General features: G+C 42.1%; 1 protein-coding gene across 2 annotated transcripts in view; it reads right to left on the bottom strand.

Moving 5' to 3' along the window:
* TJP3 (tight junction protein 3) overlaps positions 1–21,268 on the bottom strand; it is a 246,948-nt gene extending 225,680 nt beyond the window's left edge. Inside the window, exon 1 of one of the 2 annotated variants that reach the window (XM_089687405.1) lies at positions 21,180–21,268. The gene's annotated coding sequence lies outside the window, so the exon portion shown is untranslated. The remainder of the gene's footprint in view (positions 1–21,179) is intronic. The other variant, XM_089687404.1, reaches the window with a different exon arrangement.
* Positions 21,269–21,700: the final 432 nt, after the last annotated feature.

Raw genomic sequence — 21,700 nt, 5'->3', positions numbered from 1 at the left:
TGAATATGGGTGTAACATGTAATATGTTATGAAAGGTCAACTTATCCTTTAAGACCTGGGTTTCAACAGGCATGCCTTGAAACATGAGAAACAGGGTGGAATAGAGAGCTCAGTGAAAGAAGGTCTGGCCTGTTTGGCAGAGGCCAAGGCACGACAGCCAGAAGTCTGTGTATCAAGTTCTCCTGGGTCATTTTGGAGTGATGAAGATTATGGGAATCTGTTGCTCCTCTATCTTGCGGAACAGTCAAGGGAAATTATTAACTAGAGGGAATGCATACACTGGTCTGAACTGTAACAAAAGTAACCACCAGAGCATCCACCATAAAAGCAAGGGGATCCCTTGATTTTGACACAAACCTGTCCACATTTTTGATGCATTTGGAGGCCATGATGTCCATTTCCATTGTTCCCCATTTCTGAAAGAGCATCATAAAGATCTCAGGGTGGGAAGGACTACTCCACTGAGACCAGGCCTTGTTGACTCCAGGAGCTGGAATATTTTTCTCCACCCAAGAGAGAAAACAGGCTTGCTTTGTTTATGGCTGCTTGATTTCTGTTTCCCCCATGATGGGTTATGTAGGCCACAGCCATGGCATTTTCTGACTGCACCCTGACCATGTAGGAGAAGGGTCTAGCATTGGAGAGTCAGTCTTATGGCACTCAGTTCCAGCTTTCCTCAGACACTGGCCAGATGTAAGGTAGGACCAGCAACGGGAAAGGCTGTCTTCAGTAGGGTTTCAAAACATCTATCAGCGAATCCACAACAGGAACAGTGGGATGGTTGTTGAAAACAGAAATGGCAGGATCCACTCCTGGGAGAGAGTTTTTTTTTTCAGGAATTCCTTTTCCATAGGCTATAGTTCAGCAAAGAGTTGGGGGGGGGGGGGGGGAGGTACCTTTTCACGATCTGGACAATCCTCATGCAAAGCACAGTTAAAGTGCAACTAAAGGCAAAACTTTTTTTGTAGTTTTAGATAGAGGAGGATTACAACGTACAATGCCGGTCACTTTCCATTGCTGTCTCTGCCTGCGCCCCCCCCCTTGTTATGACGGTTCACTTTCTCCATTTGTCCTGTATACGGTTATTAATAGTTAAAGTAAAAGAAAATCCCAAAAATTTGGGATTGGCACCAGAACAATAAGAGGTGAAATCTTCCAATGGAGACAGTAGTTCTAGAGGCCCTGGTGATGCCCTGGGATTCCCTTAGTTTGGAGGGATTTTCTCTCACTTCTTCTTTGGCTATGGCATTAAAACAGATGGCAAAAACAACTGACAGGGTTTATAACACCTCCCTTACTCTATTCAAAATGAAAAATAAGTTTTGCCTTTAGTGACAATTTAATATGCGTGTACAAGGGAAAGGTCTTCCCTAGCAGTTTAGTGTCAACTGCAGCTTCTTTATGCGGAGGAGATTCTGGTTCAATTAAGCAAAGGCTATTATGCACTACATCAACAGGTGAGTTCACAGTAGAAAGCATGTGGCGTTAAACCTTAGATTGTGCCTCAAACTGCAGGAGGTGAAATCTCCCCTACAGGATCCTCTTTTACATCCACCTCACCTTTCTCCATATCCTTGAAAGGGTTGGGGGTCATACTCCTGAAATGGTGAAGAGGGCTCTGCAGGTAAAAAAGTTCTAGAACAGCAGAGAGTTCCCCAAACAAATCAGACATATCTGCAGTGAAATTTGCCCTAGGTAGAAGACAGACGCGCACCTGAGAGGGAGCCAGAATCAGAGGAAGGAAGCTGTGTCTGTATAGGACTTTGCTGCAGTGCATTTTACTGGCTTTCCTCAGTGCTGTCTATAGCATGAGTGCTATTAGGTCCATTATTTTTAGCACCTCTGTGCCTCATCTTTGCCATTGCTAAGCTAGGGGAACCCCTGTGGGGTACTCATGAAATGGATGTGGAATGAGAGGGATTTAGTGTGTCCAGGAAGGGAGCCACGATAACTCGAGCACTGACCATTGTACTGTGGATGTTTCTCTTGAACAGCTGGTAGCAGGGTGACCAGTAGATATGCTTCTTGCATTCTCGGTGTAAATGGCATAACATAACATCTCTTATATTCCATCAAACAATTGGGTATTGTGTTTTTGTGCATTAAAATCCATTAACGTGTATTTTTTTTAAAAAAAAAAGAATAAAAAAAATATGGGTTTAAAAAAAAAAAAAAAAAAAAAACTGCTGCGCAAAAATCATGTCAAATAAAAATATGCAATGATATTTAATCCTTCAGGGCCTCTGCTAAAATATATACAATGTTTGGGGGCTCCAAGTCAGTTTCTAGCAAAAAAAAAAAAAAAAAAAAGATACAGGAGAGGAATGCCAGACTTGGCCCACACTGGAAGTGGTTAACTCGGGTAAAATAAACTGGGTCAAAATACCACATGCAGCTAAAGCACCAAGGCATATTACATAAGTGCACATACAAAGAATCCGTGCCATAAAATTTAGCAACATTTTTGGAGCCAAAAACTCCCAAACAATTCATTAAATTTTAGAAGACAAAGATGAACTCACCACATTATTCTGTATTAACCGGTATACTGTATAAACCAATTACTAAAATGCATATCATTTGGTTGCAGAGTATTAGGAACATGTATCAAGCAAATAGGCAACAAAGGCAAATCAACTTTTCTGTCAGAGTTTAACAGTTTTTTTGTGCATTTGTGACCTCTGTCACTTTAATTCTGGACAGCCGACTAAAACAGATTTGCACTCAAAACAGAAGCACAATTCCTTGAACGGGGGAAGGTTTTATTCTGTCAAGGTGCCACTTTAGTGCAGCAGAAGTGGGAATTCATCAATGAAGCTTCCAACTTATCATACATCTGCTGCTCCTGGTTAGCACTGCCTTGTGAGAGACTTGATAAAATGTCTCCATATTTTGTTTTACAAAAGTAGAATGTGGCTAAGAAGGTGATATAAATATGAAACCAATATAAAAATAAAGCAGAAAAAAGTCAGGTATCCAAGAACCGTGGCCAAGAGAAACTGCCTCCCAAGCTGGTTTGACTGGTTGTTTTTTCAATGATTAACATTTCATCGAAACTGTCCCTGCAGCCATGGAATGTGCAGTCTTTAAAACTGACTTGCACTGCTACTGAAAGTTACAATATATGGGACAGAGTAACTGGTAGCAATAAAATGTCAAAGTAATTTTCATAAATTTTCGTAAAAAAACTGATGTACAAGACAATGAAAACACTGGGCAGAGAGGTAGTAAAGGAGGCTCTTGAAAGGTACTTCTAACCCAACCCATAAAATCAACTTAAAGTGATTGTTATAAAACAAGAATTATTATGACATTACTGACTTGTTATAGTTGCCTGCTCTGTTTAATGAAATTGCACAGAATGGCCTCGATCCATCTCTTTTGGGGATCCTACATCCATAGATACACGCACCGCCCCCCACTCCATCACAGGATTTGACTGACAGCAGCAAGAGCCAATGGCTCCTGCTGCCCCAGGACAGCGCACCCACCGGCCTGACTGTGCTGTGATTCGGTACAGCACATGCCAATTGCCAGGACCCGCTGATAGGCTCAGTCTTTCACTGAACACAGCTCTGTGAGTGTAAACAATACAGAGCTGTGTTCACCAACAGGGGATCTTGCCGTTTTTCATTCCCTGCTAAGCAGGGAATAAAAGCAACAAGATCCTTAGTAAAAGCATCAGGTATTACACAAAATTAGACAGTTAACCCATTAATTGCCCTAGATGTTAACCCCTTCCTACTCAGTGTCATTAGTACAGTGACAGTGCATATTATTAGCACTGATCACTGTATTAATGTCACTGTTTATGTAATTGGCACTTAGTCCAGAACAGCATCAGTTAGTGTCAGATTGTCACCGCATTACCACAGTCCCTTTATAAGTCACTGATCACTGCCATTAGTAGTATAAAAATAAAGAAATAAATTTTCCAGTATATATTCCATAGTTTGTAGAAGCTATAACTTTCACACAAACCAATTAATAATGTAGCAGAATACATTTGGTCAAAATTTATGAAGAGATTTGATTTTTTTTTATTAGATTGTTTTATAACAGAAAAGTAAAAAATATTTTTTTTTTCAAAATGGTCTTAAAAATTGTTTAATATCACAAACAATAAAACACCCAGAGGTGATCAAATACCACCAAAAGAAAGCTCTATTTGTGTGAAAAAAAAATTATATAAATTTCGTTTGGGTACAGCATTGCATGACTGTGCAATTGGCAGTGAAAGTAGCGCAGTGCCGAATAGCAAAAAAATGGCCTAGTCAGGAAGGGGGTAAAACTTTCTGGAGAGCAAGTTGTTAACCCTTTTTTGCAGCCTCACAGAACTGGGCTTTTTTTCATGGGGCCGCATATTTGCGCACCTGTCTTTGTGCTGGGAGTGCGCCACACAGTACGCTTCCAGCACAAAGACCGGGGTGTCACTGAGAGCCCCGGGTCCTGTTCTAACAATCGGGACCTGGGACTCCCGATTCCGGGTCACATTATCGCTGTGATAGCCTCTGATTGGTTATCACAGTGATCAGTCAATGTACAGCCCGCACACCCCCCTTGTTTTTTTTTCCTCTATGAATGGAGGAGAGAGATACATTGTATCTCTCTCGCCTTGCGTAGAGGAAAAAAACTGTAAAATAAATAAATATTAAAAAAAGAAAAGAAAAAATAAAGAAAAAGTACCTAGATCAAGGTTTGAGCTAGTTCAGTGCCAGGGTTAGTGTTTGGGTCAGGGTCAAAGTTCAGGATTATTTTTGTTTTGTTTGTTTTTTTTAAATTGGCATCAGTGTCAGTGTGTTTTAGGTAAAAAACAAAATGCACACTATTGTTTCTGGGCTGTACTTTGGGTACAACAAATAACATACACATATATGGTATAGCTGCGATCATCAAGAGCTGGAAAATTTTGGGTTGTTTTTTGGTGGTAAATTATGGTAGTAACAAGAAACACAGCTAAATTAAAAAAAAGTGATTTTTTTTTTACTATTTTGGGCCAGTTTTCCTTTCATAATAAAAAAACAAAATCAGGAGATATTCAACACCATTTACCATCAAATGAAAGCCCAATTTGTCCTGAAAAAAACAAGGCATAATCCACCTGAATGTACAAAGTGATTGTGATGATATGTACAGTTTTACTAACATATGTCAAAGTTGCAAGATTGCGCTTAGGCGTTAGGATTTGTTTTACCTTTAGGCATGAAGTGATTAACATGCAAATTAAATTTTAAATAATTTTCAGTTTTCATTACACACTTTGTTTTGGACTCAGGGATGTCATCACTGGTTTCTGTGCTACTCTATGCAATGTAGGCAGATTACGGATGATAGGATTGGCCAAAAGGATGCTGTACATTGTTTGATGAAAACATCACAGCACCCCTCCTTAGTACCCCTCTCAAGAGCCCTCAGCCCTAAGGCAAGCAATAGGCTGGCTCTTGAGAATAATTAAAATCAAAGTAGCAGGCCAGTATCTGTCAGGCTGGGGAGAGTGAGGAAAGATGATGCTGGATACCCTCCAGCCAGGAAATGAGGCAGGTTTCATCTGATTTGCTGCAGCTTACAAGCACAGTGAAATCAGAGGAGACAATTTTAATATAGGAGTGGAGCCTATGCAGCTGTGCAAGACTGAAGAAAAGGTATTGGAGTTCAGCTTTAAATTCAGTGGGGGCTAAGTACACAGCTGTCTGGTTGGTAGATGTGGCCTTGAAAGTGACCCACTTTGTCCTGTTGGAACTACCTAATTGTGCCCCTATCGCACTGTCGACGCTTCTATGGCTTCCCCCTGCCCTGCGCCCTAGGGCATTGAGTCCGATGTTACTTCATGGCCTACATGTTTGGGACTCGGTACGTTATTCTGGTGGTCTGATGTCACCTTTTCTGCCTTTGCTCCCAATTATTAACAACCCTCTTTTTCCGCCGGGTTTGGATCACCCAGGGGCGTTTTCTTGGTGGGTGACTAATGGTTTTTCGCAGGTGCGACACTTTTTGATTTTTCGGTCCTTTCCCACCTGGGACTCTCTTCGGGAATCCCGGAATATCCCCCCGGCGGAATTTTTTCGATATCTTCAATTGCGACACTGGCTGCTCTCGCTGCGGGGTACTTCTGCGTTCCCGTACCAGAAATCTGCCTTTGAACAGCTTTGCCAACAGCGTCCGGGCCTTATATCCCTTCTTTATGCAGCTCTGAACAGACGCTCGTCGCATACTTCTCTTTCATATGTTGTTCAGTGGGAGCGCGACCTGGGAGTGGCTGTGGATCCGGAGGACTGGAATAAGGCCTGGTCACTCATAGCTAAATGCTCATTTAATACGACCACACTGGAGGCAGCCTATAAGGTATTGTTTCGTTGGTACTGGGTTCCGGCTCGGTTGGCCCGGGCTAACCCTGCCTGTAGTGATCAATGTTTTCGGGGTTGTGGTCATCGTGGTGATGTATTACATATCTGGTGGTCATGCCCGAGACTGTTTCGTTTTTGGTCTCGTGTATTTGGCCTCCTTTTCACCTTGTTCCATCTCTCCATACGCCGGGATGCTCGGTATGCTTTGCTTCATTGCCCCATACCGGGCCTCTTGGCTCACCAGCAGAAGTTGGCTTCCTATCTGTTTTTATCCGCCACTAGAACAATTGCTCAGGCCTGGAAGAGTCCGTTTGTCCCTCTTCAGGAAGTGCGGGATCGTATGACCACTATGATGCTCAACGAACAGATGTCGAGTATCCGCAACGACTCCCAACGTAAATTTTTAAAAATATGGGAGCCGTGGTTGCAATATGCCCTTCCCTCACTCCCCCCGGCTAGTCTGGGGATGTAATTGCGTTCGGTATTGGCGGTCTTGAATCCCTGCTCTTTGCCCCCCCCCCTTTTTTCTTTTCTTCTCTTTTCCTTTTTCTCTCTCTCTCTGTTTTTGGTGTGACTGGACAGCTGCACTTAGTTGTTATAATCAGTTACATTAATGTTTTGTAACTTATGTGCCATTGATAGCCCCTGCGTGGGCGTACCTTTTGCCCTGTTGGCATTAGAGCATTGTTTTTCCCTTTTTTTTTTATTTTGCATTTTGTTTATCTGTGCAATTGATAGCCCCTGCGTGGGCGTGTTTTATTGCCTCTGTTTATACTGTTTATAAAATTTAATAAAAACCATTGAAATAGAAATAGAAAGTGACCCACTTTAAATGATTCTCTGAAACAAGCAGAATCGACTATCATCCAATTAACATGGGTTAATTTTTATATTGTTCTTCACCCAGAACCTTCATGAATAGTCAAAACATTCAAAAATAATGTAAACATTTTATTACTAACATGTAGTACCTATGTATAAGTATACTGCCAACACTGTGCAGTATGTTATTTATGCTAAAAATGTATAGTATGGAATTGTGTGTTAGTACCTTTCTAAAAACTGTGCTTTGGCAAAAGTATGTGAACACACATTCTGTTAACTGTACTATTTGCATATACGGGGTGTGTTACAGAAGAGGTCAGAGCTACTGCCCACACAAGATGTATGGGAAGGGAGGTTACCACTTACTGCTCTAAGCCAAGTTTGGCATCACAGTCAATGTCATATTCAGGCTCCATGCACACTGGACGTTTTAATAACGCTGGTAACATTAGCTGTGTAAAGTCACGTTAAAAATGTGAGTTTTTCAGGGTTTTTGTATTAGCGGTTTTTCACGTTTGCGTTTTTTAGAGTTTTGACAAAAAAATAAATTTTTTTGGCAAAAAAAAACATCCAAAAATGCTGGTTTGCCGTGATTTACCACGTTTTGCCATGTTTTTCAGTGTTAGAGCATTTTTACAGCTAAAAAACTCCTCTAGAAACCCCTAGTTCTGGTGTTTTTCCCATCCAAAAAACGTTGATTACAGTCTACGTGTGCATGGACACATAAGATAACATGTTGGGGAGTTTACTGGCTGTAGAAAAAAAAAAAACCGTCAAAAGACAAACAGCAGCTGTAAAAACATCCAGTGTGCATGAGGACTCAGGCTTAACATATCACTCAGATGGAAAACAATACTATTCATTCATTATTTGCTTTATGAGACCAGAACAGCTGTAAAATTATAGTTGATAGTTAAGATTAAACCCATTTTAAGAAAATAATGCAATGTGAATATAAGTGCTGTAACCAGTTTTCCAATCAGGGAGAGAGCAGATTCACACTTGTGCGGTCTGGCTAGAAGCTCAGGATTCACAGCCAATTGATATAGCACCTGTTCACAGGTTCACATCAGGTTTACGTCAGGTTCAGGACAGGATTAGCTCAGGATCTTATCCTGTTCATACATATGCGGTTTAGGAACAGTTCCCATAGAAGTCAGCCTGTAACCCGCACCTGAACCTACTGCTCAGAAATCGGACATAACTTTTTAAAGCCTCACGGAATCCGCACCAGCCATGCACCGGACATATGTGAACAGGCAACATAGGAAGCAATGTTTTCACACATGTGATGTGGATTGGATGTGGTTTGAACCGCATCCAATCCACATAACATGTGAAAAAACATTGCTTCCTATGGTGCCTGTTCACATATGTCCGGTGCACTGGTGGTGCGGGTTCAGTGTGGTTTTTAAGAGTCACGTCCGATTTCTGAGCAGTGTGGTCCGGTTCAGGTACAGATTACAGGCTATTGACTTCTATGGGAACTGTTTCTAAACCGCCTATGTGCTGAAAAAGATAAGACGCTGAGCTAATCCTGTCCTTATGTGAACAACTACTGTATCAATTGGCTGTGAAACCTGAGCTTCAATCTGCACCGCACATGTGTGAATCAGCTCTATCTCCTTACATTTGCCCTGCTGACCATTCTGTCTAGGACCAAATGTCAGAAAATGCAAAGTTTTTGAGCAGTCACTAAAATTCTTCCTATAGGACTTCAACAAATGTGGTTTAACAAAACACAAACACACATGACCATGGCTACATTCAAAAAGCCAAACACCTGTAGCTAGTTTGCAGTGTTCAGAGGTGGTCAAATGCCATCTATAGATGCAGCAACACTGTGCTATGGCCACATTCAAACTGTTTGATTACCTATAGCCAGTTTGTGTGCAGCCAAAACTCTGCATAAACACCAACCCTGAATGGTCAATGGTTGTGCACAGGGTCAGTGATTGCATAATACAGCTTGTATGAGCAGGTTACACTGGGAGTACAGATCTAACAACCATCGCTGACAGCTGCTGCTAGTCATCCACACTGATTCTTGCCAGTGGAAGCTCTTGGCTACACACATGCAGCCATCTGAATGCAGCCTAAAAGCAACAATTCTTTTTCTTTCCCCCTCTTTTATACACAATTGCTGTAAAGATAATATGTCCGATAAATAAAATGTAAACAATGTTGCTGCAGTGCAGTCATGATGGTGATATGAGAATGCCTACACCTACTATTCAACAGTTGCTACATAGGTAACTCTTTTGTTGTCACAAGTGTACTTTAACACTTGCCCTCCAGAGTATTTACCCCCCTTCCTGACCAGGCCATTTTTTTCAATACGGCGCTGCATTACCTTAACCAGTTGCCGACCACGGATAGCCAAATGATGGCTACACTGCAGCCAGCCAGTTCTGGGAGGGCGTCATATGACGTCCCCCCAGAATGCGCTCTCCTGCGAGCCCCCGGGGGTGCGCACCCGGTGATCTCCATGATCGTTGTGTCCTACAGACACAGCTGATCACGTGGTGTGGTAAAAGGCCAATCACAGCAGCCTTTTACCACGTGATCAGCTGTGTCCAATGGCACGCTGATCACAGGGAAATGCAATTGCCGGTTTTCGGCTGCACTTTCCTCACACTGTCAGATCGTGAGGAAAGTACTGCCGAGAACCGGCAGTTGTTAGAGCGGGGATCGACACCGATCGTCAGGGCACTAATGATCGGTGCCCAGCAGTGCAACCACCTGTGCCCAGCAGTGCCACCCACCAGTTCCGCCCACCTGTGCCCAGCAGTGCACCCACCTGTGCCACCCAGCAGTGCCATCCAGCAGTGTCACCTGTGGCCAGTAGTGGCACACACCTGTGCCCATCAGTGCAGCCCAGCAGTGCTGCCAGTCAGAGCCACCAGTCAGTGCCCAGCAGTGATGCGAGCCAGCGCCACCTATCAGTGCTATCAGTACCCCTCATCAGTGCCACCTCATTAGTGCTGCCTATCAGTGCCCATCAGTGCTGCCTCATCAACGCACATCAGTGAAGGAGAAAAATTACCTGTTTGCAAAATTTTATAATAGAAAGAAACTTTTTTTTTTTTTTTCAAATTTTGTGCATTTTTTTTGTTTATAGTGCAAAAAGTAAAACACCCAGGAACGAGTAAATATCACCAAAGGAAAGCTCTATTTGTGAGAAAAAAAATGATAAAAATTTCATATGGGTACAATCTTGCATAACCGCGCAATTGTCAAAGTGCAACAGTGCTGAAAGCTGAAAATTGGCCTGGTAAAGAAGGGCGTATAAGTGCCCAGTAGGTTAACTGGCAATTGCTCGGTCATGCAACACTGCACCCAAATTAAATTTAAGTCCTTTTTTCCCCCATGAATAATTGGTTTATGTAAAAAAGGTATAGTGTTTACAAAATGGCGATATATATACACTGAGATTTTTATTTAATTTATTTCTTTTTTTTACTAGTAATGGCGGCAATCAGTGACTTATAGCGGGATTGCGACGAGCATTCTGACACTGGGGGAACTGTGCTCCCCCTAAACCAAAACTGCAAAAGCACATATCTATATATACACACGTGATTTGCGCACCCGTGAAGCTCTGAAGCAGTATTTCTGCTATAGGGCGGATGGGAAGCAGTTAAAAGTGTTAGTATTTCATTATCAACAGGAACCATAGTAAATCAGCTAGTCTAGCTGGAAAAAAAAAAAAAGATAAAATTCCATCTAGTTCAACCAAAAAAAAAAAAAAAGTTATAATCTTATACCCACAGTTGATCCAGAGGATGGCAAAAAAACCATCAAAGCATAATCCAATTTGCTCCTGCTGGGAAAAAAATTCCTTCTTTATCCCCAGGCAATCGGATATTCCCTGGATCAACTTTACCTATAAAGGTTAGCATCCAGTTATATTCTGTGTATCTAGGAAAGAATCCAGGCCTTTTTTTTAATATCATATTGCCCACAAAAATGCTGGACAAAACACTTTATACAAAAAACCCATGTTAAAAGTATGGTGGGTTTCATACCCATTGTCTTCCTGCTAAAGCCTTGGATAGAGTTATTTTTAAAGATTTATTTTTTTTCAACATCTTATTTTAGCAGCATTTACCTTAATTTTTGATGTGACTACAGTTTAAAAGGAGAACTATATTTTCAGGGAATTTGTTAATCCTTTAAACTGCCCCACTCCATTCATATTAACCACTTACACTCCTGAGGATTTACCCCCCTTCCTGACCAGGCCATTTTTTGCATTACGGCGCTGCGTTACTTTAACCACTTGCCCTCCTGAGGATTTACCCCCCCCTTAATGACCGGTCATGCAATGCTGCACCCAAACAAAATTTACAGCCTTTTTTTCACACAAATAGAGCTTTCTTTCGGTGCCATTTGATCATTTGTGCGCTTTTATTTTTCACGCAATAAACAAAAAAAGACCAAAAATTTTGAAGAAAAAAGATATTTTTTACTTTCAGCTATAAAAAAATATATAGTAAACTCAAAATTAGTTATAAATTTAGGCCAAAATGTATTCTGCTCCATGTTTTTGGTAAAAAAATCCCAATAAGTGTATATTGATTGCTTTTTGTGAACGTTATAGCGTCTACAAACTATGGTATAGATACTGCAATTTACGCCATTTTTTTTGCTATACAGCGCTGTGCTAGTTTAACGGACAATTGTGCGGTCATGCAATACGGTACATAAATGAAATTTATGTCCTTTTTTTCACACAAATAGAGCTTTTTTTCGGTGGTATTTGATCGCCTGTGCATTTTTTATTTTTTGCGCTATAAAAAAAAAAAATCTGGCAATTTTGAGAAAAAAAAAACATTTTCTACTTTTTGCTATAAAACATGTCCAGTAAAAAAAAAAATTTAAAAATCAAATTTCGTCATACATTTCGGCCAAAATGCATTCTGCGACATCTTTGCTAAAACAAAACCCAATACGTGTAAATTAATTGGTTTACGTGAAAGTTATAGCGTTTAAAAATCCGAGTATCTTTCCCGCCATTTGTAATTTTTTTTATACTAATAATGGCGGCGATCAGCAACTTATGGCGGCAATCAGCGACTTATGGCAGGACTGCGGCAGACACTCTGACACTGGGGGGGAACTGACTTAGGGTCACTGACATCCCCAGTGACACCAATACAGTGATCAGTGCAAAAAAAAAAAAAAAAAACACTGCCACTGTACACTAATGGCACTGGGGAGGAAGTGGTTAACTTTTTTGCACTGAAAGGGTTAACTGTGTGAGGGGAGTGTTTTGCTAGGGGGCGGGGGTGTGTACTGCAGGGAGACAAGCTGATCGGGACAGAGAAACTCTTTTCTCCTGGTCAGCTTGTCAGGAACTGTCAGGGAACTGACAGAAAGCAGAGCTACTGCAGCCCTGCTCTCTGTCACTGATTGCCGCTAATCGCCGGGACACAGCTGATATTAACCGGCTGTGACCTGGTGACTGACACCCGCGGCTGAGATTGGCGGCGAAGGTAGGGCGGCGGCACGCCTCGCGCGTCCCCTACCTGTTTTAAAACGTGCTTTTGCCCAGCCGTGCCGCCCTGCCACCATTTTTATACAGTGGCTGGGCAGCTAGTGGTTAACTGACAACTGCGCAGTCATGCAATGCTGCACCAAAATGACATTTGCATCCTTTTTTTCCCACAAATTGAAATTTCTTTCGGTGGTATTTGATCGCCTGTGAATTTTTATTTTTTGCGCAATAAAAAAAAAATGTAAACTTTTTAAAAAGACAAACAATTTTGAGACAAAACACAATATGTTTGACTTTTTGCTATTAAACATGTTCGATAAAAATTAAAAAAAAAAAAATCTAATTTCGTTATAATGCAAAATGTATTCTGCTACATGTCTTTGCTAAAAAAAAATCCCAATACATTTAAATGAATTGGTTAAAGCAGAACTAGAGGTAAAATTACTTACCTTAGTTCCAATGGTCTGTCGCCTACCACGCCTCTCACTGCCACCAGCATCTTCTCCCCAGCTTCTTCTGGATGCCATCTTTATTGGCTTTCACGAATGTTTGTAGAAGCAGTCTGCATGCCTAGGTGCTTGATTTTATACACCTATGGCCATGGAGGTGATTGGAACACCTAAATTCAATGACTTTCAGAGGTGTCCCAATACTTTTGGCAATATCGTGTGTATATATATTTTAGTTTTAACTTTTTTCTAATATACTGTCAAAATATGAGCATGGCTAGCAATAGAAAACATCTCCAGAGACCCCAAAGTTCTCCCTTCACATCAGAGTCCCCATCAGAGTTCCCAGGCAGTAGAGCAGAATGTGGAAAGTGGATCACTGGCAACCAGTCTAGTGGAGAAGTTCCACCCTCCTCATCTGAATGCTGTGGCAAGCATATCATTGGTTGCTAGGATGCTGGGTGGTTCTAGCAACCAACACCGTGTTAATGACAGTGGCAGGATTGGTGGAACCTAGGACAAATCAAAAGGGCAAGGTGAAGAGAACTGGCTTAAGTCTACTGGGCAAACTGAATAGGGGAGATGGGGGGGGGGGCAGGGTATGCAAGTATGCATGAAGAAAAGCCCATACCTGAAGGACTGAGCTATTTCATCCTGCTTCTTGACAATTGCAAAACCAGTAAGCCTGTGATTCTTCATAAACAGCAAATAAGCCCCTCATCACCTATGTATGTCTCCAAGCCACATTGACTTTATAAATGCATAGATAATGTATAGTTTCCTGCTAGGCTAGATGATGATTCAACTCTGGCCCACACCCTCTCACTGCCTATTGAAACAGGGACCCTGGCCCTCACCCAACAAGGAAAAAACATCTCAAACTTGTATGTTCTCTTCCCAGATTTTCTTTCATCATTAAAGAAAAAAAAGGGGGAGGGACATCTTGCTCAAGACCCACATCATGTAAATGGACCTGTATATAGCGTATCCTCATGCTATGGTCGGAGATCAGCACTCTAAAAGTGTTGGTCCAGCCATGGGTTTCCATGCAAGCCTGAACAAGGATGCCACATACCAACACCGCAATAAATCTCACATGTGGGATTTAGGCAAAAGGAATTTGCTAAGCGTACCAGATTGGACCCCTTCCCAAACACCTCCCACTGGGTCCAGAGGGCAGCACCTGACAGGATGTGTTCTACAGTTCCATCACGAAAGTCTCTGTGAGTGACCAATCCACCTCTGGGAAGGAAGCATATATGTGAATATCAACAGTGCAGGGCTTCCGGAATAAAGACAACCCTGTAGCTGAGCTGGTGTAGTAAGTGGACCCTGTCTCCAGCTGCATTTTCCATCTGGTGACACAGGAATCAACAAAGTATCAGAAGAGGAGAAGAAAACCCCAAAAAGGGGATCAGGTCTGGGTTTGGCCATCAGCAACTTACATATCCCAAGTGCAGATTTAAGGCTAACTGGTCCATTGGTTATGTGCAACCCGACGTGACTGTGGAGAACAGAAGATCCTGCTGTGGGAGGCTGGTTGCATCTTCCACTGTGGGGGAACACTCTTGGAGCTGTGTAGTCAGTCCAGAACAGAGATGGGTTCCAAGTCCAGGAATGCCTGGTCTGGTAAACCTGTAGGGATTTCAGCAGGAAAGATGTCGCTGATCATTGAATTTAAAGGAAAGCCCGAGTTTGCCCAGGGGAGGCCACAGAAGAACTCTCCACTGAAGTGTGGCACACAAGAGATCTGTGTAATAAGTGAATGAATGCACCTTTAAAGTCCACAGGTTCTTGAGTCAAAGCAGTGGACCCTGAAGATGTTGTCTCACAGCTTGGTGGGATCCGCATATTTGGTGCTCAGGGCTCTGTGTACACAGTCTAGCTCAATTACACTAAATGAAGGAATTCTCCAAGATCTTGTTGAAGACGGCAATGGTAGTTTTGCTGAACCGGTGGCTTATGGGATACCACAGAGCTCCAAAATTGTTCCAGCATCCCCTATGCTCTAGATCAGCTTTTTTCCACCAGGGTGCCCAGGCAACCTGGGGTGCCCTGGCAAAATGTCTAAAAATTGCCCAAAATTTGTATACAAGCCACCGGGTGGAACAAGCATGCCTTTTAGTTACAAAAAACCAGGAGGTTTTAATTGTGAACCATTACGACCTTCTACCTGCTGACATCCTAACATCCAATGACATCAGTATAGGAGGAGGATGTTGGTTGCTTGCACAGCATCTTTGTTTGACCCTCCCCTGTCTCTCTCTGCTGGGGTCACATTAGCTGAGTGATGGTGAAAAATGGATAAGAGAAACATTGGAATACTAGTCAGTACCAGTGTGCAAAAGTATTTGTTTTGAAAGAATAAATCACCTCTAACGTGTGCATTTTGTGGATGTTGCTGCGTCATATAAACCTATTTGAATTGATTTTTTTACATTTCAGAATGGAGTGTCTCCATGCACCGAAATTCTGGTGGCAGAAACATATCGGTCTAAAATAGTCCTATCAGCAAAATGCAAATAGGAAAATTTTAGCCAATACAGGTGCCGATAGGAGGCTATGTGTACTGCATGGGGGGGTTAGTGGAGAATGGCAAGAGAGGAGCAGGGTATATAGTGATTTACCACTAAATGTCACTGCCAATTTTTAAATGTAATTACCGGATTTTGTTTACCCATCACTCTAGATCAGTGTTTCTCAACCTTTTTTTCAGTCAAGGCACCCTTTAAAATTATGTATAATTTCAAGGTACCCTATTCTAAAATGTAAAAAACTATCCTACCACATCCAGTACACCCAACGTTAGAAATGATTAATTCTTCCAAAGCAAAGCACACTGGTACCGACTAGTATTCCAGTGTCTCTGTTTCTCTCCCTCACTCTGCTAATGTGACTCCAGTGCTGATGGGAAGGGGCATACAAGGATGAAATGCATGCACTTCAAGTCCTCCTTATCAACTGATGATGTCATTGGTTGTTAGGATGCAGATAGCTAGAAGGTCATAAAAGTGCACAATGTAAACCTGTGGCTTTGTGTACTAAAAGGCAGGATTGATCCACTTGCTGGCTTGTATACAATTTAACATTTTGCCAAGGAACCCCTGAAGAAGCTTGAAGGCACCCTGGTTGAGAAAGGCTGCTCTAGATCTTACATGTGTAGCTGGAGGGAGGACAGATGTTGTAGGTGGACAGTCTGGGGTTGATTGGAAAGTGCGCAATCTGATGCAGCTCTGCATAGAAAGCAATTGGATTCCCAATTTCTTTGTCAAAGGTTTTCATCAGTTTACATATCAGTTTAAGTTTAAGGTAACAGATTTTCTTCTTGGACACATTAGTTCCACTGTCCTCCATTCTAATCAGACCAATTGACACCGAGGAGTCAAACACCAACATCAAAGTTTTATATCTGTTCAACAAGTGGAACAAATAACTGTTCATCCAGCTAGATTCTGGCTGATAACTTCCTGTACTCTGGCTCTGGAATATTATCCAGTTAGCATTGTTCCCTGATATCGCCGTGCATTACAAAACACCCTCACCTTCCCCATTATGGAGAAGAGAGGGAGTTGTTATGCATTTATGTTTAGTCCTAACACACTACGGTTGTCACCCTAGGACAGGAAGTGTGTTAATGACAGATTAATAAGAGCAGTGGGAGCAGGTGCTTGTGAGAAATAGGTACCCACTTCCACAAAAACACTTTCCAAAAGTGGAATTTTAGGTGAAGTTCCACTTTAAGGCTAGGTCCAGACTTCAGTGAGTTTGCAACCTGCACTTGCGTGGGCACAGGAGCCCATTCATTTGAATGGGTTGTTGTGCCTGCATTTTCCGCAAAAAAAAAAACACGCCTGCACCATTATGAAAACATGTCCGGAGAGATGTTTTTGCACAATATGATTTCCCTGTGGTTCCCACACCCGCAAACACGCTGTGGGTTGAGATCCGTGGGGGTGGGATTAAAAATGTCAGCGTGATTTGGTTGCGGGTCACTGTGGGTACAGCTGAAATTCCCGCACCCACCCACTACAGTGTGAACCTAACCTAAAGGGACATTAAACACGAATACCACCCTATAGCAGATATACTGCTACAGGGCAACCGGTCTGCGCAAAATCATGTAAGTATACGTGATTTTGCATAACCTGGTAGGGGGCACGCACGTGTGCCACGCCTTCATTCGCTCCTGCAGATGTCAGTCGCCGAGTCCAGGCCAGCGATTCATGGCTGGGACTCAGTTATTGCTGGAGCAGCTGACAGGGGAAAGATCTAAGTGTAAACAACACAGATCTCTCTCCTGTCAGTGAGGATGTGCTGCTTTCCATCTCTCTGCAAAGCAGATTGATAGAAAGCAGGACATCACCTAGTAAAACAGCACACAGTAAGCACAAAACAATACACAGCTAACCCTTTGACTGTCCCTGATGTTAAACTCTTCCTGCCCAGTATCATTAGTACAGTGATCAGTGCTTTTTATTAGCACTGATCACTGTATGAGTGTCACTGGAGATGTCAGTGGCAGTTAGTCAATAAAAAAATCCAGTATATATACACCGCCATTTGTAGACATATAAAACTTCCATGCAAACCAGTTAATATACAATTATTGTGATTTTTTTTTTCTTTACTGAAAAAACATTTTGGCCTAAATTTGTGAAGAAATTTTATTTTTTAAAATTTTTTACGGGGTATGTTTTATAGCAAAAAGTAAAAAAAAAGAAATATATTTTTTTCATTTATAGCCCAAAAACTAGAAAAAAACCCAGTGATGATCAAATACCATCAAAAGAAAGCTATTTACGTGAAAAAAAATTATTTTGGTGTAGTGTTGCATGACCGCTCAATTGTCAATTAAAGTAGCTCTGCGCCATATAGCAAAAAATGGCCTGGTCATGAAGGGGGGGGCAAATCTTCCGGAGGTCAAGTGGTCAAACACAGAAAAAAGGTAATCAGCGTACACCCTGCCCATCACCCTGGTCCCCTCTAACTCTGCTTTCGCGATTCTGAGCTGTCAGAGCCCATGCAGCCGCTTAAGCAGTTTGGGAATTTTAAATTCCACTCTTTTCTGTGCAGCACTTTTGGGATGGACCAGAGCAACTCTGATTGGTCAGCGCTACCACAGTGAATTGCTCTGGCTAGTCCTCGTAGCACTGCCTAGAAAAGGAGGAAAAAAGCAGAGATTTTAAATTCCCAAGCTGCTGGAGCAGCTGCGAGGACACTGACAGCTCACAAACCCTGGAGGTAAGTACAGGGGATTCGTGGACACAGAATACAGTAACATAAGAACATGCAGTCACATAATCTGGCCAATGAGGATTTTTTTTTGATCAAATAGCTGTTAAAAAGTATTTCCCCTTCCACATATTCAAGGTGGATGGAAGAAACCTCTCCGCTGTGCTACTGTATTCTGACAGCAAGATAGCTCTGCTGTCAGTATACAATGATCAGCGCTGCAGCTGATTGGCTGCATGTGCTGATCGAACACAAATATTCCAACAGTCCTGTTCTAAAACAGTTGATCGCTAGGTTGACTCCTCCTCAACTGGAACGGCCATACACTGGATATAAAAAGTCTACACGCCCCTGTTAAAATGTCAGGTTTCTGTGATGTAAAAAAGTGAGACAAAGAAATTTCTGAACTTTTTCCACCTTTAACCACTTGCCTACTGGGCACTTTTACCCCCCTCCTGCCTGAAGTCCACACATATGAGAAGACAAACACTGCCCAGGCAGCTTTCTGCGCTGTCACACTTTGATTGACAATTGCGCAGTCACGTGACACTGTACCCATATGACGTTATTTTTTTCACACAAATAGAGCTATCTTTTGGTGATATTTACGCGCTGCTGGGTGTTTTATTTGTTGCATTATAAACAAAAAAAAGCAAAAAAATTTGGACGTCATCCCAGAACCAGGCAACAGCGATGTAGCCGTCTTTCAGCTATAGTGCAGTAGGGAACTGGTTAATGTAACCTATAAACTGTACAACTCAATTGAACAACAAACTGAAATCTTTTAGGTGGAAGTAAAAATTAAAAAACTAAAATAATATGGTTGCATAAATGTGCACACCCTTAAACTAATACTTTGTTGAAGCACCTTTTGATTTTATTACAACATTCAGTCTTTTTGGGTATGAGTCTATCAGCATGGCACATCTTGACTTGGCAATATTTCCCCACTCTTCCTTGCAAAAACACTCCAAATCTGTCAGATTGCAAGGGCATCTCCTGTGCACAGTCCTCTTCAGATCACCCCACAGATTTTGGATCGGATTGAGGTCTAGGCTATGGCTGGGCCATTCCAAAACTTTAATGTACTTCTGTTGAAGTCATTCCTTTGTTGATTTGGATGTATGCTTTGGGTCATTGTCATGCTGAAAGATGAAGTTCCTCTTCATGTTCAGCTTTCTAGCAGAAGCCTGAAGGTTTTGTGCCAACATTGACTGGTATTTGGAACTGTTCATAATTCCCTCTACCTTGACTAAAGCCCCAGTTCCAGCTGAAGAAAAACAGCCCCAAAGCATGATGCTGCCACCACCATGCTTCACAGTGGGTATGGTGTTCTTTTGGTGATGTGCAGTGTTGTTTTTGCGCCAAACATATCTTTTGGCATTATGGCCAAATAGTTCATCTTGGTTTCATCAGACCATAACACATTTTCCCACATGCTTATGGGAGACTTCAGATGTGTTTTTGCAAAATTTAGCTGGGCTTGGAAGAAAAGGATTCCATCTTACCACTCTACCCCATAGCCCAGACATATAAAGAAAACGAGAGATTGAGGTCACATGTACCACGCAGCCAGTACTTGCCAGATATTCCTGCAGCTCCTTTAGTGTTGCTGTAGGCCTCTTGGCGGCCTCCAAGACCAATTTTCTTTTCATCAATTTTGGAGGGACATCCAGTTCTTGGTAATGTCACTGTTGCGCCATATTTTCTCCACTTGTTGATGACTGTCTTCACTGTGTTCCATGGTATATCTAATGCCTTGGAAATTCTTTTGTACACTTCTCCTGACTGATACCTTTTAACAATGAGATCCCTCTGATGCTTTCAAAGCTCTCCACAGACCATGGCATTTGCAGTAGGATGCGACTAAGAAAATGTCAGGAAAAACCTACTAGAACAGCTGAACTCTATTTGGGGTTAATCAGGCACTTTAAATGTCAGTTGTGTACTAACCCCTATTTAACATGATTTTGAATGTGCTTAATTCTGAACACAGCTACATCCCCAGTTATGAGAGGGTGTGTATACTTATGCAACCACATTATTTTAGTTTTTTTATGTTTAATTCCCCCCCCCCCCCTTAAAAGATTTCAGTTGGTGAGTTATAAAGTTTATATGTCACATTAAAGGTGGAAAAAGTTCTGAAATGATTTATCTTTGTCTCATTTTTTTACATCACAGAAACTTGACATTTTAACGGGTGTGTAGACTTTTTATATCCACTGTAGATGGATCAAAATGCAGTCGGTCCGTGCTTAGCCAGCCGAATTTCGATCCATCTCTGGCCATAAAACAGCACAGACTGGTTGGATTAAGTGACAGGTAAAGTTGAGGTCACTACTTGCATCAAAGACTGATGAGAGAAATGATAAAAGCAGCTCTTCCCTAATTCACCTGTGAACAGGAACAAATGCAGGTTTCTTCAAAATGAAGAAACAATCAGCCACATAAGGAAAGCACCGATCTGGCCTTGTCTCCCCAATGACACTACAGTACACCCAGTGGAAAACCTAGCAGCTCTCACACAGGTATAGCTCCCTCTCACAGGGGAAGTGATCATCACACCATGAGGGGGCACCACACACATAATAAGGAGTATAGACTAACAAAATTAACTTTCCCGACTACTTTTGTTCCCCTTGTATTGTCCTGAGGGCTCCGCACCCTACGGAACGTGTACGTCTGCCCCACCGCAGAACCTGGAGGGGCCCTCATGGAGAGCCTGCTAACAAGGACGATGTCAGGCAGTGTTGGTGTTGTAACAGCTCCCTAAACACACGCTAACACTGGGTGTCCGGTAACGTAGCCCCATACAGCGGGTGTCCTTACCTGGTGGTGGCCGGGCGGCTGCAGTAGGCGCGCTCCTCCTTACAGGTGTATGCAGGCTCGCTCTGTGCATTTCCTGGTACTGCACCTCACCTTCAGTGTCGCTTAACCCTGTCACTGCCAATGGTCCCACCCTCCAGTCTCTGGGGCTTTCTGCTTCTGGCAAGGAAAGGTAAACAAACCGAAGAACATTCTTACTGCATTCTACACAAGAGGGAGGACACACATAGAGGTTGATTTTACTCACAGGTAAGAGGTCGTTCATTAACCACTTCCAGACCGGACACATTTACCCCGTTCCTGACCAGGGCAATTTTAAGCTTTCAGCGCTATCACACTTTGAATGACAATTGCGCGGTCATGCAACACTGTAGCCATATGAATTCTTTACCATTTTTTTGAGACAGATAAAGCTTTATTTTGGTGGTATTTATTCACCACTGGGATTTTTATTTTTTTTGCTATGTAAATGAAAAATTCAAAAAAGTTTGAAAAAAAGTGTTTTTCTTATAAAATTTTGCAAA

The sequence above is a fragment of the Staurois parvus genome, unplaced genomic scaffold, assembly GCF_062004578.1.
Source record: "Staurois parvus isolate SC_StPar_1 unplaced genomic scaffold, SC_StPar_1.0 ptg000425l, whole genome shotgun sequence".
Classification (NCBI taxonomy): Eukaryota; Metazoa; Chordata; class Amphibia; order Anura; family Ranidae; genus Staurois; species Staurois parvus.
This window is presented reverse-complemented; position numbering and strand designations above follow the sequence as displayed.